This window comes from Hyperoodon ampullatus (assembly GCF_949752795.1).
Source record: "Hyperoodon ampullatus genome assembly, chromosome: 14".
Taxonomy (NCBI): Eukaryota; Metazoa; Chordata; class Mammalia; order Artiodactyla; family Ziphiidae; genus Hyperoodon; species Hyperoodon ampullatus.
In genome coordinates, this window is record NC_136927.1 from 73,253,063 (window position 1) to 73,265,417 (window position 12,355).

General features: G+C 46.8%; 1 pseudogene across 1 annotated transcript; it reads left to right on the forward strand.

Annotated features, from left to right (window-relative positions):
* The first annotated feature begins 5,546 nt into the window (after positions 1–5,546).
* On the forward strand, positions 5,547–11,592 carry LOC307063122 (SWI/SNF-related matrix-associated actin-dependent regulator of chromatin subfamily D member 1-like; annotated as a pseudogene). The gene is made up of 3 exons: positions 5,547–5,604; positions 9,590–10,978; positions 11,521–11,592. The product of its transcript is annotated as an SWI/SNF-related matrix-associated actin-dependent regulator of chromatin subfamily D member 1-like (transcript).
* The last annotated feature ends 763 nt before the right edge of the window (positions 11,593–12,355 follow it).

A 12,355-nucleotide genomic window follows, 5' to 3' on the forward strand; every position in this document is an offset into this window, starting at 1 on the left:
AGCAGTCACCAAAGTGGTAGTAGTGTGTCTTACGTGGGGTTTATCAAAGTCTGAAATGGGATTCTTGTACAAGTGATTGATCAAGGGATTTCTCAGGTGAACGCTGTTAGTAAATGAAGGAAGCAGAATAGGACAGGGGAGAAAGTTAGGCCAAACATGTGGGCTCATTTGAAGTCTAGCCTCAGCCTGATCCCACAGAGAGCTTTGGAGCACGAATATTGTCAGTTCTGACTTACAGTGGTTGGACTTATGATTTTTCAACTTGATGGTGGTGTGAAAGTGATATTCATTCAGTAGAAACTGTACTTTGAATTTTGATCTTTTCCTAGGCTAGTGATATGTTGGGCAGTGGCAGTGAGCCTCAGCTCCAGTCAGCCATGAGATCACGAGGGTAAAAAAACAATACACTGGGGCTTCCCTGGTGGTGCAGTGGTTGAGAGTCTGCCTGCTAATGCAGGGGACACGGGTTCGAGCCCTGGTCCGGGAAGATCCCACATGCCGTGGAGCAACTAGGCCCGTGAGCCACAACTATTGAGCCTGCGCGTCTGGAGCCTGTGCTCCACAACAAGAGAGGCCGCGATAGTGAGAGGCCCGCACACCACGATGAAGAGTGGCCCCCGCTTGCCACAACTAGAGAAAGCCCTCACACAGGAGCGAAGACCCAACACAGCAAAAATAAATAAATTAATTAATAAACTCCTACCCCCAACATCTTAAAAAAAAAACCAAACACTTACAACATTTTGTACCCAGACAACCATTCTGTTCTTTCAGTACAGTGTTCAATAAATCACATGAGATAGTCAACACTTTCCTATAATATAGTTTTTGTGTTAGATGATTTTACCCAGCTGTAGGTTAATGTAAGTGTTCTGAACACGTTGAAGGTGGGCTAGGCTAAATGGTAAATGGTGGTGGTGATGGTGGTGGTAATAATGGTGGAGTAACAGTGGTGGGAAGTAGTGTTGATGGTGGTAATAATGGTGGAGTAGCAGTCGTGGAAAATGGTAGTGATGGTGGTAATTGGGGGCTTGGTGATGGTGATGCTTCTGAGGGTGGTGAAGAATATGGCAAAGGTCCTGGTTATTAGAGGGATCAAAGATACCAAAATCCTGACTTCTTCAAGGTTTGCCTCTTTTTTTTTATGCTTTGTATTTCTGCCATGGCCATGGGGAATCAAACAGCTTAGAATTTCACCTTGTCAAGCTATGGATGAAAAACATGACTGAGAGAGTCGACGTCAGGTCACCAGGGAAGTCCTGTGGTGTGTGCTTTTTAAAATAAGGCACACATTCCACAGGGTTGTTATTTATTCTATTTGCCACAGTTCACTGTGAAATATAGGGGGGTGGTGACTTTCAGACATCTTAACCTGTCAGACCTATGAGCCAAGTTGAATATGCCAACATCATGCTGGAGTCATGGAGATAGCTGGACCGGATCCATCCTGCCCTCAACATGGGGTTGTTGTTTTCAGCTGAAGAGCCTTGCTTGTGAGGATGAGGGCAGGTGACTGATGGGAGCACACAGGTCAGCATGCTGGTGGGGAGCCTGTCAGGAAGAGTCTACAGAGTGGACATCTTCTAACTCCATCAGTGTCTGCCTCGATCTCCTCCTTCCCTCTCTTTCTCCCTCCCCAGAGTGAGGCAATGAGGCAGCAGGGGCTGCTCACTTTCCACTCCGAGTCCCTCTATGAAATTATATTTCCAACAAAATAGTTCACTACCTAAGAGGTATTCTGGGACAAATGTAAATTTCATTCACTCATTCAAGAAACATGCGTTGAACATCAATTACAAGCCATACTCTAGTCTGGGCGCTAGGGATATAAGAGCAGGGGCAAAAGACAAAAATCTCTACCCTCAAGAGCTTATATCCTACTGGGTTTAAACATGTCTCACTCCCATCACGCACAGGTGAGGAAATTGATGCTTAAAGAGGTTAATTGACTTGACCAAAGGCAGATAGTAAAGGGCAGAGCTAAGATCTGAACTAAGGTCAGCCAGCTCCCCAAACCCATGTCCTTGACCGATTCTATACTACCTGCAGGGGACATTTTTGTTTGTTTGTTTGTTTTTACCACCCAACTTCCTCTTGCCAATCTTCTGGTACTTGAACCCTCAGGGTGTTTCAGGAAAACCACTCTTCCCTACATATATACAATGGAATATTACTCAGCCATAAAAAAGAATAAGATAATGCCATTTGCAGCAACATAGATGGACCTAGAGATTATCATACTAAGTGAAGTAAGTCAAAGAAAGGCAAATACCATATGATATCACTTATACGTAGAATCAAAAATATGACACAAATGAACTTATCTATGAAACAGAAACAGACTCACAGACATAGAGAACAGACTTGTGGTTGCCAAGGGGGAGGGGAAGGGGAGAGGGATGGATTGGGAGTTTTGGATTAGCAGATGCAAACTATTATATAGAGAATGGATAAACAACAAGATCCTACTGTATAGCATAGGAAACTATATTAAATATCCTGTGATAAAACATAATGGAAAAGAATATGAAAAAGAATGTATGTATATGTATAACTGAATCACTTTGCTGTACAGCAGAGATTAACACAGCACTGTAAATCAACTATACTTCAATAAATTTTTTTAAAAATCACTCTTCCCAATACCATTTAGAAAGACTGTCAGTCAAGGCGTCCAACCCTCCTTTAACCGTGGAATGAGCTCATGACCCAAGCTGTCACCCAATGCTTGCTTCTGCCACCCAGACCCCCTGGAATTCTGTCTGCCTTTGTGTCCAAGTTGGTTGTTCATCCTCGTCTGCAATTCTGTGAGCCATATTATATTCGTCCCCCAAATTATCATTATCATTTAAATATTTAGTTATTTATTTATTTTTGGCTGCCCTGGGTCTTGTTGCTGCACGCAGGCTTTCTCTAGTTGCAGCGAGCGGGGGCTACTCTTCATTGCGGTGTGCGGGCTTCTCATTGCGGTGACTTTTCTTGTTGTGGAGCACGGGCTCTAGGTGCATGGGCTTCAGTAGTTGTGGCTCATGGGCTGTAGAGTGCAGGCACAGTAGCTGTGGCACACGGGCTTAGTTGCTCCGTGGCATGTGGGATTTTCCCGGACCAGGGCTCGAACCCGTGTCCCCTGCATTGGCAGGCGGATTCTTAACCACTGCGCCACCAGGGAAGTCCCCAAATTATTTTTTTTCCCAGTTATAGAGTCTAGTTGGTTGCATGCAACCAAATAATGTAACATATGGTCACTCCATCCTCTGGACCTCAAGCGAATTTTGTCACCTGCTAACTAGGAAGTTAGCAGGTGGCAGTATGGCTCCCACCTTGCAGGAGGCAGTAGGAATAGAGATCTTGTTTCCTTGAGCCAGGCCTTGCCGACATCCCTGGTTTTAGTGCCTTTTCAGACCCTAACCTCCCAGGAGAAGCTTCCCCATTCTTCACTGGGGCTGCCAGACGTGAAGACGCTGCACACTCAGCAAAAGCAGTGGAGGAGCCTGAGCTATATTTGAGCTTCCCTGAGAACACACAGACGCAGCCTCCTGTGCCCGGCTGGCCGGGGAGAGTATAATTAATAGCACTCTTCTCCAGAGCATGGCTGGAACAGTTGATGACTCAGCAAGTTCAGAATCACACCCATGGCCAATCCCTCCTCCCCACCCAGGTTTATTTTTGGGCCACCACAGATGCTTATTAAGGCCACATGTAAGGACTGCAAGGCAGAGGAGAGACAAGAGAACTTGTCAGTTAGGATTGCATGGAGTTGCATGTAACAGGAATCTGCCCACATAAAGCTTTCTTTTTCTCATGTAACAAGAAGGCTAGAGGTAGGCAGTCCAGGCTGGTACAGAGGCTCAAAGAAACCATTAAGGACTGAAGTTCCTTCTATCTCCCTGCTCTGTTATCCTTAGCAGGTGGCTCTCACCCTCATAGTCACAAGATGGCTGCTTTACTTCCAGAAATCTCACCTACATTCCTGGCAGAAATGAAAGCAAAAGCAAGGAGGTGGTTGGGATTTGTTGAGCACACTAACCACGTGTCTGACAGAATACCAAAGGCCATACCTCATGGAAAGAGCTAACATTTGTTGAGAACTGTGTCAGTTTCCTATCACTGTTGTAACAAATTAACACAAACTTAACACTTGAAACACAAAGGTATTCTCTTAATGTCTTGGAGGTTAGAAGTCCTAAAATATGCTCCTTTTGGAGAATCCAGGGGAGAATCCCTTTCCTTGCCTTTCCCAACTTCTAAAGGCTGCCCACATTCCTGGGCTACCGGCCCCTTCCTCCATCTTCAAACCCAGCAGCACAGCGTCTTCAAATCTCTCTGTCTCTCTGCCCTCTGCTTTCATTGTCACATCTCCTTTTCAGACTCTAAGCCTCTTCCCTCCCTCTTTCACTTACAAGCCCCTTGTGCTTATATTGAGCCCACCTGGAAAATCCAGACTAATCTCCCCATCTCAAGATCCTTAATTTACTCACATGTGCGAAGTCCCTTTTGCCACGTAAGGTAACATTCACAGGGACTTCCCTGAAGGTCCAGTGGGTAGGGCTCCGTGCTTCCCCTGCAGGGGCACTGGTTTAATGCCTGGTCGGGGAACTAAGATCCTGCTTTCCGTGTGGGGTTGGGGGGAAGGTAACATTCACAGGTTCTGGGGATTAGAATGCATTCATCCTCAGTGGGCCATTCATTATTCCATCTACCACAAGAATTTGTGATATTCCTGGCACTGCTGTGAACTCACGTAACTCTCCCAACAAACTTATGAGGCAGATACTATTACTTTGTTGATTTCCAGATGACAAGGTGTATTAGTTTCCTATTGCTGCTATATCAAATTACCACAAACTTAGGGGCTTAAGCAATACAAATGTATTATCTTACAGTTCTGAAGGTTAGAAGTCCTACACAGGCCTTACTAAAAATCAAGGCATCAGCAGGGCTGCATTCCTCTCTCTCGGTCTAGGGGGATACCCATTTCCTTGATTTTTCCAGCTTTTAGGGACCCCCTGCCTTCCTTGGCTTGTGGCCTCCTTCAGCTACAAAGCCAGCATCAGTGAGCCGAGTCCTTCTCACATCACGTCATTTTGACGGTTCTTCTGTGGTCACATCCCTCTCCGCCTTCTCTTCTGCCTCCCTCTTCCCATTTTAAGGGCCCTTGTGATTAAACTGGGCTCACCTGGAAAACACAGGCTATTCTCACTATCTGAAAGCCAGCCGATTAGCAACCTGAATTCCATCTTCAACCTAATTCCCTTTTGCCATATAACTTGGCATATTCACACATTTGGGATTAGGATGTGGATAGGTTGGGGGGAGTCATTAATGTGCCCACCACACAAACCAAAAGCCCAGAGAGGCTAATTAATTTGCCTGTGGTTATATAGCTATACATAGTCTGGTTATATAGCCAGACTCCAAACGCAGGCTGTTTGCCTGCAGTGCCCATGCTGTTAACCACTGCAGCACTGTGCTTCCCTATCTCAGCAACCCTACAGTGAGGTGGGTGTGATTATGATTATGATGTGTATTTTACAGATGAAGACACTATGACCCTCAGGGATGACGTGGCTTGCCTGAAATCCACATGGCTGGTGGAAAGCAGAGGTGAGTAAGACGCAGCTAAGAGATGCACCCAAAACAAAAGAAAGAAACTGGCTGATGGGAGGCTGTGACTATCATCCTTAAACCAACATTTCATAGATTTCTGTTCAACTGACAGCACTTCTCCAGACATTCTCTAGCGCCAAGCTCACTTCCTCATTTCTTCCAGGCCACTTCTCAAATGTCACTATGACCGCTCCATCCAGAATAGCTGCTCTCATCCCCCTCTATCCTCTTGTCTCACTTTAATTCTCTTATTGCTTGACACACATATAACTTTTTTTTTTTTGCGGTACGCGGGCCTCTCACTGTTGTGGTCTCTCCCGCTGCGGAGCACAGGCTCCGGACGCGCAGGCTCAGCGGCCATGGCTCACAGGCCCAGCCGCTCCGCGGCATGTGGGATCCTCCCGGACCAGGGCACGAACCCGTGTCCCCTGCATCAGCAGGCGGACTCTCAACCACTGCGTCACCAGGGAAGCCCACATATAACTTTTTGTTTATTTATGGCTTCCGTGCTAGAATGAATGCTTAGTGACAGCAGGCGCTGTCTGTTTCGTGCACTGCTGTCCTCCTTGGCACATAGTGGGGCCCTCAATACATTTTTTATTAATATAAATAAATGCATGCATGTATGAACGATGCCAATCTCAACAGCCTCATGGATGGACTTTAGAATAAACAAATGTTACTAACTTACATTTTAGTTATTGGGGTTCTTGATAATATTTCAGTTGAACAAAAAGCTTTCACAGAGATGAAGGTTGGACACCGTAGGATTCTCCATGGTTTTTACCCTTGAGTGGTCATCAGAATTATAAGGGAGTTTGTTCAAAATGCCAACACCCTGTGCCTACTCTCAGAGATTCTGGGGAGTAGGCTGGCCATCAGTATTTTTTAAAGCTCTTCGGGTGTCACTAATGTACCTCCACAATTGAGATTTCTAGCCCTGCACCTCCTAAAACAGAACCTCTGTGATAATGGTTCTCAACGTTGGCAGGTTTGGAAGGTACAGATGCTGGAGGCCCAACCCCAGAGATTTTGATGTAATTAGACTGGGGTGAGGCCTGGGCATCAGATTCTTTATTTCAGTTATTATACTTTTCAGCTCTAGAATTTCTATTTAGTTCCTTTTTTATCACATCTCTCTCTCTCTTTTTTTTGGCCACACCACGCAGCTTGTGGGATCTTAGTTCCCCAACCAGGGATCGAACCCCGGCCCACGGCAGTGAAAGCATGGAGTCTTAACAACTGGACCGCGAGGGAATTCCCCATGTCTCTTTTGATAGAATATTGATATTCACATTTTGTTCATACACTGTTTTTCTGAGTTCTGTTGGTTCTTTGTCCATGGTTTCCTTCAGTCCTTTGAGCATTTTCAAGACAGTTGGTTTCAAGTCTTTGACTCACCTGTTCAATGTCAGGGCATTCTCAGGGATAGTTTCTGTCAATTAATTTTGTTTCTTTGACTGGACCACACTTTCCTGTTTCTTTGGATGCTTTGTGATTTTTTTTCTGAGATTCGACATTTGAATATTGTAATATGGTAACTGAAAATCAGATTCTCCCCCTTCCCCAGGGGTTGCTGATCTAGATTGATGAAGGCTGCAGTCATCCATTTGCTTAGTGATTTTTCCCAAACTATTTTACATAGGCTGTATTTCACGTCGTATGTAGTCGCTGAAGTCTGTTCCTTCAGCTCATGTTCAACTAGTACCTTGACAGAGATTTCTTGGCACACCTGGAACTTAAAACAAAACATACTTCTCAGGCTTTGCAGATGGGCTCTGTGTTGTGGAGGCTGTTTGCAGCTCTGTTTTAGCCCATACTCCCTGCTTGCACTGAGCCATCTTTTTTTTTAATAAATAAATTTATTTATTTATCTATCTATCTATCTATTTATTTATTTATTTTTGGCTGTGTTGGGTCTTCGTTGCTGCGCCTGGGCTACTCTTCGTAGTGGTGCATGGGCTTCTCATTGCGGTGGCTTCTCTTTCTGTGGTGCACGGGCTCTAGGCATGCAGGCTCAGCAGTTGTGGCACGTGGGCTCAGCAGCTGTGGTGCACGGGCTTAGTTGCTCTGCAGCATGTGGGATCTTCCTGGACCAGGGCTCGAACCCGTGTCCCCTGCATTGGTAGGCGGGTTCTTAACCACTGCACCACCAAGAGAAGTCCCTTGAGCCATTTTTAAGTTGCCTTTTTTTTTTTTGATTCAGCATTCAGTTGGTTGCTGTAAACCTTGATGGTTTTCCAAAGTTCTTACAAAGTTGATTCTGACAGTATCTGCTTGTTTTCTCAGTGTTTCTATGGAGGAGCTTGGAGCCCCTTGTCTCAGCAGCAGTTTGGGGTGCTAATAACAGAAATACTATACACTGGGTGGCTTATAAACAACAGAAATTTATTCCTCACAGTTCTTGGAAGTCCAAGATCAGGGTGCCAGTGTGGTCAGGTTCTGGTGAAAGTCCTCTTCTGGGTTGCAGACTGCCGACTTCTCGGCTTCTCAGTTGTATCCTCACATGGCAGAAAGCAGAAAGAGGAAGCAAGCTCTCTCATGACTCATAAGGGCACTAATCCCACTGATGAGAGCTCCACCCTCATGATTGCATCTAATCCTAATTACCTCCCAAAGATCTCACCTCTTAATACCATAACATGTTGGGAGAGAGGAGTAAGGTTTCAACATGTGAATTTGGGGAGGACACAAACATTCAGCCCCTAACACGCTCCAACATTTTGTTTTTTTAAAAGCTTCCCTGGTCACCACTGTAAAGCAATTGTACTCCAATAAAGATGTTAAAAAAAAAAAAAAAGCTTCCCTGGTGATTCTAATGGGTAGGCAAGGTTGATATCCACTACTCTGGGAGCAAAACCTTGGCATCACTGCTTTCAGCAAGCTCCTTAGGTGACTCTGATGCAGCCATCCTGAGCTTTGGGATCCTGAAGATTAAATAAACCCTGGGACCGAGCTCAGGAAGTCTACCGTCTCTCATTTTCCTCCCGTTCCTGGAAGCCAGACAGGATGAAGAGATCAACCTTTGTGGGCGTGACTCTCTATCCACGGACTACAGCACATGGTGCCATGGAGACACCTAGTGGTGAGTTGCTGCACTGAGGGTTATGGAGACAAGTGGCTCCTTGCTCCCATTTGTTTCACAGAAGAATCAGAACCGAGATAAAGAAAGGAGCCCAGGATGCACCAGATTCCTGCCTCCAAAGTGTGACAGTTGAGTTGAAGTTTTCCAGCAATAGACCTCTGTTGGGACTCAGCATATGGGTCACCTACACCGGAGGTAGCATCCCCTGAAATCTCTAAGATTTCCAGTTACATAAGTTACAAGCTTTTAAGTAAATGCAGCTGAGAGGGTGAAGGTTTCCCAGTTCAGCTGAACTCCAGGGTTTACCCCCTCACAGACATGAGGTCCTTGAAGAGTAAGTAGTTCTGGGATGACCAAGAAATTTCTTCCTCTCTCAACAGGTGTGATCATGGACAAGTCTCAGCTTCCTGGTATGGTGAAGACAGTTACCTGCCTCAATTCTTATTATTGCTATGGAAGATAAATGCAATGTATTACTTAGTAAAAGAATAAAAATAAAATAATAAATGTGTAGTTTGATCCTGTTTTTGTTTAAAACTATGTATATATCTTTACACCAATACATATATTTATCTTTATGTAAGTTTGTATGGGTGTGTATGTATATTTATGTATATCTGCATGAAGTGCTAAAACAATGTTCAGCAAACAGGTAGTGAGGTTGGAGGTGATTTTTGCTCTCCTCTTTGTACTTCTCTAACTTGTTTATTATGTGCATGTACTATGTTTTTTTGGCCTCACCACTCGGCATGTGGGATCTTAGTTCCCCGACCAGGGATCAATCCCACACCCCCTACATTGGAAGCGCAGAGTCTTAACCACTGGACTGTAAGGGAAGTCCCCCTGCTTGTACAATTTTTACAATAGAAAACTGAACTTTTGGGGTTCTTTGTGCAGCTACAGCAGTGGCTCCAGGAAAGACGGAGGCCGGGGCAGGTTTCCAGTCTGTGGCTCTGAGCAGCAGCGCTGGAGCCTCAGGAGGGGCGGGCGCGGAGGCTGCCCTGGGCCCGGGTGGGACTCCGGGGCCTCTGGTACGAATGGGCCCGGCACCAGGTCAAGGAATGTACCGCTCCCCAATGCCCGGAGCGGCCTATCCAAGACCAGGTATGCTACCAGGCAGCCGAACGACACCTTAGGGACCTTCCATGGGACCCCCTGGCTATGAGGGGAGCCTTTCAGTCCGACCTGGCCTGGCCCAGTCAGGGATGGACCAGTCCCGCAGGAGACCTGTTCCTCAGCAGATCCAGCAGGTCCAGCAGAAGGCGGTCCAGAATCGGAACCACAGTGCAAAGAAAAAGAAGATGGCTGACAAAATTCTACCTCAAAGTATTCATGAACTGGTACCAGAATCCCAGGCCTATATGGATCTCTTGGCTTTTGAAAGGAAACTGGACCAGACTATCATGAGGGAATGGCTAGATATCCAGGAGGCCTTGAAACATCCCATCAAGTCAGCCTTGTCCAAATATGATGCCACCTAACAAAAGAGGAAGTTCTCTTCTTTTTTTAAGTCCTTGGTGCTCGAACTGGACAAGGACCTGTATGGGCCAGACAACCATCTGGTAGAATGGTACAGGACCGCCACTACCCAGGAGACAGATGGCTTCGAAGTGAAGTGGCCAGGAGATGTGAATGTACGGTGTACTGTCCTGCTGATGCTGGATTACCAGCCTCCTCAGTTTAAATTAGACCCTCCTCTGGCTCAGCTGCTGGGCATCCACACCCAGACCCGTCCAGTGATCATTCAAGCACTGTGGCAATATATTAAGACGCATAAGCTCCAGGACCCACCTGAGCGGGAGTTTGTCATCTGTGACAAGTACCTCCAGCAGATCTTTGAGTCTCAACGTATGAAGCTTTTCTGAGATCCCCCAGCGGCTCCACGCCTTGCTTATGCCACCAGAGCCCATCATCATTAATCATATCCTTAGTGTTGACCCAAATGATCAGAAAAAGACAGCTTGTTATGACACTGATGTGGAAGTGGTTGATACCTTGAAGACCCAGATGAATTCTTTTCTGCTGTCTACTGCCAGCCAGCAGGAGATTGCTACTCTAGACAACAAGATCTATGAGACAATAGAAACTATCAATCAGCTGAAGACCCAGCAAGAGTTCATTCTGAGCTTTGCCAGAGACCCTCAGGGTTTCATCAATGACTGACTTCAGTCCCAGTGCTGGAACCTCAAGACCATGACTGATGTGGTGGGTAACCCAGAGGGAGAGCGCTGAGCTGAGTTCTACTTCCAAGCACAGGAGGCCGTGTGCCAATACTTCTACTCCAAGGTGCAGCAGAGATGACAGGAATTAGAGCAAGCCCTGGGAATCCGAAATACACAGGGCTTCTCACACAGCCCTGATTTGGCTGCACCGATTTCTTTATTTGGGCCCTGTGCTGCCTGCCTCATAGCACCTGCCTTGGTCTTGCTTGGGGCCTTCCAGGGGATGCTGTTGGCTCTAGGACAACACCAGAATGAAGAGGGTCTCACATGATACCTGTTACCCTCTTCTCCCACTCCATCCCTTCCTACCCGCAGCTTCCCTTTGCCCCACAAAGTTCCCATGTGCCTGTACCCTCCCCTGGTCTGCATAGGACCTCTAGATAGGATTAGAGAGAGAACCCGTAGTGGTAATCAGTGCATTGAATGGATTGGGCCTAAGGCCAAGTTGTCTTCAGGGGGACCAGCTACACTGATCCTGCCCTTCAGAGACCCAGGAGTTGGGAGCTTTGGCCCCTTCTCCAAAACTCAAGCCTGGGGGCTCTCTATAAGCTAGTTGATCTTGGCTTTCCTGATAACAGAATCCAGTTTCCTTCCTTCCCTCCACAGGTTTGGAGCATACTCTCCCTTCACTTGTTGCCCTCTAGCACTAAAGGAATCCTAGTTCTTGGGCTCCACTGAGCCCCAGGTCAGTCCGCAGCCCTCTGGATTGGCCTGCTGTCTCAGTGCTTCACTTACTCCCTCGTAGGTGGTCCACATCAGTACTGGAGTTTGTTCTTTTAGTATTGCTCCCTCTCACCACACTCCCTATAGCTGCTTTTTAGGATTCCCTCCTACCTGTCCTAACCCAGGGCATTTGAGTGGGGGAATCTTGCCTTTCCCTGTCAGAGCCCCAAGGGCCCTCACCTTGGGTACTGTCATTGCCAGCGGAGGCTGTTCCTTCCTGCTGTTGCTTGGAGGTGTGACTCATCCATTCATTCCACCCTGCCTCCCCCATCCTTTCAAGGAGAAACAGGCCTAAAATCAAACGGGTAAAATCCCTGGGCCATTTCTGTCTTCCTGTCCCTGTCTTCCCAGTTGACACCCACTGGTGACTTCCAGGGCACTGAGGAGTGAAACGCCTATAGGGCTGGAGAATAGCTCTGAGTTGGGTTTGTGACTCTTCCCTCTCCCTGCCTCACAGGACTGTGACTCCCCAGCCCCTGCCCTCAAAGCTTCAGACCCCTCAGGTAGCAGCAGGACCTTGTGATCTTGGCCCCTTGCAACTGAGATGGTTTTGCATCTTTCCAGGAGAGCCTCAAATTCTTCTTCCAGGTTGTATCACCCCTGAGTTAGCATAGCCCAGGCTCGCAGACTCAACACAGCAGGGTGGGAGACAGCTGGGCACAGAGGGGGAATCCCGTTCAGCACGGGCTCTAAACCCAGAGAACTGACAAAGCCCCTG